Below are 4,684 nucleotides of genomic sequence, written 5' to 3'. Positions count from 1 at the left end.
CCGTCGGGTCGAGCCTGGTGCGGCACTCGACAATCCGACGGGACCTGGGGGCTCCAAAACCCCCTGAGTCGTAAGTTCATTATAATCTAACCCCAACCGGCACCTCGAAGCCATTAAGTTTATAGCTCGGGGACACGTAATTCGGAATTTCCTAAAGAAGGGATAGAGCCCGTCCGAGTCATAAACAGAAGGCCACTCAAAATTCCGAACAGTTTATATTCAGTTGAAATTGCGTCATCAACGAGCTCCCATCAAAATATTCATAGCATTGTTTAGATTATTATATATGTCGTGTTAACATTAGAATCCAGGGCGCGTAACGATTCTTCGTTTGAATTAGCCATCGTTTTACAAAACAGAGATTATATTTAGGCGTATATACAAGATCTTACAAAGTATAATGAATATTGAGTTTAATGAGTAATTAACAAATAATAAGTTTAACGAATGATAAGATTAACGAATAATAAGTTTTACGAATAATAAGATTAACGAATAATATATTTTACGAATAATAAGTTTATGGAATAATGAGATTAACGAATAATATGTTTTACGAATAATAAGTTTATGGAATAATGAGATTAACGAATAATATGTTTTACGAATAATAAGTTTAACGAATAATGAGTTTAATGAACACTATTAACAATGTTTTTGGATTCAAACGAATCCACGGTCAACGGGATAACTCTTTACTATGCGTAGAATAATTTTAGATACAAAAACACGATTGCTGGGACGCTCGGTAAACTGCACGATGTATAACTTTCCAAGGCGATCACACGAATGATGATCTGATGAAAATCTTACTCGCTGTACGACTGCATTTGTTTGTTATATGCTCGCTGGAAGCATCGAGAAGGTTCCAATCGCCGTTGCTAGGCAGTTTCTGCCAAAAGTTTATTGTATACTCTTCGGAAGCATCGAGACAATTGCAAACGTCGTTGCTAGGCAATTTCTGTCTGGAGTTTGATTCGTAATACAACGTGTGTCCCATCGACGTCTCCAAAGTACAATTCTATGTGCCAAGGCCCGTTCTTGAGGTCGTATGCCGCCACAACCACATTTCTAGGGAGAACCATACAACCGCTTCACACCTTCGTCACGCAAAACGTTTATCCCGTGACCGTAGCTACGTTCGGCGACCAGTTGTCACCTCGAACCCACTTTCGCTGTCACAAATATCTAACAATTACAATCAGATTGAATGACAACAATTGCTTAATTACAGCTATGATAAAATCTAGGCTAAAGCATTAGAGGACTTTCCCAAAATTGCAAAGGGAAAGCTCCGGTTTTCCTTTCATCTCCGACATATATTATATTTCATGCTGTTTTTTCATTTTACGGCTTATTTAATTATACTTAACTTATATGTACGCGTCAGTGTTACTCTTAAGTGTTGGAAACATAAACTTTATAACCCTGTTAATCGCAGCGTTATACCACCTCTACCACCTCTATTATATTAACGGAAATCAGGGGATCGATCTATTCGCGACGTCGATTATTATAAACGTAACGCGAATTTACGACTCTCGTTGACGTGTTTCCTCGCGATTGCGTCTCCCCGCGATTGGTAGAAAATAAACAAACTTCACCTTAAAGCAATTTGATGGAACACAAAAAGCCACAGATTGGATATCAGAGTGTGAAACGGAGTGCGAAGAACTAAAAATCCAAAATGAGGAGAAGAAATCAAGTGCTTGAAGATGTATTTGGAAAAAAATGCACTAGGATGCTATCAAACAAAGACGTTGAAAAATAAAGAATACAACTGGGAAGATTGGAACACTTCATTTCTAAAAATGTTTTTTCACTTGATGTCAACAAGAGTTGGTCTGCAGCACGATACGCTTATAACATCAAATACATTGCAGGTTCGTTCATTACGCCATAAGAAAGGAACGTTTAATATTGGAAATAGAGAGAGAGAGAGACGGCGGAAAGCACAAGAATAAATTTAATCGTTATTGGGCTACCTATTCAAATTAAAGATAGAATCGACAAAGAAATGATACATTCAATGGATGATTTCATTAGAATGTTGGGACAATATAAAGAAGCGCTGAGTTTTCCTGGCCAATCCTACCCCGTGGAAGTATGCACAAACATAAATAAAAATGCTCAGAACAATTTCAAACAAGTAAATTCAACTGAAATATTTACATCCGAAAACGAGGTGTATATAACACAGAAGGGGAACTAAAAAAAACTAAAATGCCCTGCGAAGTACGAACTTCTGATAAAACTCCGAGTTATAATCAATAATCAGAAAGAAGTTTGAAGATGTTTATGACACTGGAGTCAACTCAAGCTTTATTAGTCACAAAAATATCGATTAAATGAAAGCAGATCTAACCGAACATAAGAGTATTTTCAAAACTATCATTGGCAACGATTTCAAGAGTAGCCGGGCGAAACTTAAAATGAAGATAAATAAAATAGAAGAAGAAATAAATGTTTTCGTAGTACGCAACGATAACTTCACATACGACCTTACCCTAGGATTCGATGCTGTTACGTCGCGTAACACTCTACCTAGCCGAGGCCACACACCGCGGGCAAGATGGCAACCAGATGTCATCGGATACTCACTGCGTACCCTCAACAGTCTCAAGTACCTTCCATAAATCTCATAGATTTCCTAGTAGAGGTCCTTCAAACCAAACAAACGTTTGTTTCCGAAGAATTTCCAAAGACTATTGGCTACCACGGCTTGACAAGGGAAAGTTAGTTTTTCTCACGTACGCTGCAACTTTCCTCCCACTAACCACTTTCTCTCGAGGGCGGTTAAGACCCTTCGTTTAACCAATTAATAACGAAGCCTATTCCCTCACTCTCCTAACTGAAATCGTCACCTACAAATCCGATGGTCCCGTGCGCTAGACACACCCATCCTTAGCTTTCCTCCGCCACAGCATCGTCTCCGAACAGTACTGATTTTACATCCTTCGAACGGTCAACATCCGTTAACCGGGTATACACACCCGTATATCAGTCACTCAGTCATCTCGTACATACGCACCAGCGTAACTGCCTTCGTTATAAGTTGTTGGAATAAACGGTGAAATATAACTTACTCTACTGTGTCATATTCATTTAACCACCTCTGTTATCTTAACCGAAACAGGGGAATGACTACTTCGCGGCGTCGATTCACCGAATCGTAGCGAGAATTTACGCCTCTCGCTGACGCGTTTTCCTCGCGACCGCGTTTCTCCGCGAACGGTCGTAACAGATGCCATAAAGAAATTCAAATTAAGACAAGATGAAAACTTAAGAACTACTCAAGAAGTAAATCACAAAGAAGGAGAAATAATATTAAAGAAGAAAGAAGAAAGAAAGAATGATTGGGAGAGAAAAAAGATAAACAACACTGAGTACATGTGGACGGATAAATTCGTTGACAACGTTGAAGCAGATTCACTTTCTAGGAACCTTGTTTTAGAAAACTTTGAAAATGAAGAGGATGTTCTGAAAGTGGCAAATCTTATTACAAGGCAAGAAATAATTCAGGATCAGGAAGTAAACAGGAAAAGTATTGGAAATACTAAAAATGTCACACAAAAATCGGAAATTTTCTGCAAAAATATTAGAGGATTTTAACGTATATTCATTTCACAAAATTTTGGTAAACACATTGTAAAAACGATTGATGATTCCTTTGGCCACATTGGAAAGAATCATATTTTGAATAAAATTTAGCCCTTTTGCTATTTTAAAAATATGGATCGGATAATTGGCAAATTTTGTAAACTGTTTTTGCGTCTAAACTGGGACCACCAAAAGATCTTTCGAAATAATGTCATTCGATACGGTTGCAGGGGTCTCCAATAGCAACTCACCCAAAAAGTACATGCTTGTTCTCATTGATCATTTTTCAAGGGTCGTTTTCATGTTCACGTCAAAAACGCACTCAGAGGATATTATAAAACTCATAAACTCAACGGGAGAGACTGATTCCATAAAAATTATTCTCGCAGACCAATCGCAGTAATTACATCCAAAGAAGTCCAGGATTACATAAGAGAGAAAGATATCAGATTAATTTTCACCTTAACAGACCATCCAACTTCAAATGAACGAGTAAATCAAACCTTGGTAAACCGGATCCGATGTAAAATTAACTCAACTAAAAATAGAAACTGGTCTAATGTTGCAGATGAATGTGTGGACGAATATAATAACACCAGAGACCGTGTCACTGGATTCTCACCGAATCATTTGCTACATGGAAAGGTAATTGAGATCGTCCCTAAAGGAATAATTGAAGATAGGATAAACCTAGAAGAAGACAGAAAAAAGGCATTCCAAAATTCAATGAAGAATTTCATAATCAACAAAGAAAGATATGACAAGACAAGAAGAGAACACGAATAGTGTGTAATATTCTGCATTCTTTGCAATTTGTCTTTTGCTACGGTGCTGCTATATTTGATACATGTCACTAAACTTCGACACACATCATTGGTAATGTTAGGACGTTCAAGCATTCTGATTGCAGTTATAATACGCGCTGCGTTATAGAAGCTACATTTGCTATTTTATTTTACGATTGCCAATTCTGAAATACAGCCTTTAAACTATCCGTACTTATTTTGCCGGAGAGAATTCATACTAATATTCATATTTGTATGTCGGAGATGAAAGAACACCGGAGCCTTTGGAATTTTGGATA

The 4,684-nt window shown here is 37.7% G+C and overlaps 1 pseudogene; it reads left to right on the top strand.

Moving 5' to 3' along the window:
- The window catches only part of LOC112213266, a 2,502-nt pseudogene extending 353 nt beyond the window's left edge, over positions 1–2,149 (top strand).
- The last annotated feature ends 2,535 nt before the right edge of the window (positions 2,150–4,684 follow it).

The sequence above is a fragment of the Bombus impatiens genome, unplaced genomic scaffold, assembly GCF_000188095.3.
Source record: "Bombus impatiens unplaced genomic scaffold, BIMP_2.2 scf_0559, whole genome shotgun sequence".
NCBI classification, from domain to species: domain Eukaryota; kingdom Metazoa; phylum Arthropoda; class Insecta; order Hymenoptera; family Apidae; genus Bombus; species Bombus impatiens.
Note: the sequence above shows the minus strand (reverse complement) of the source record. Positions and strands in the feature narration are given on the sequence as shown.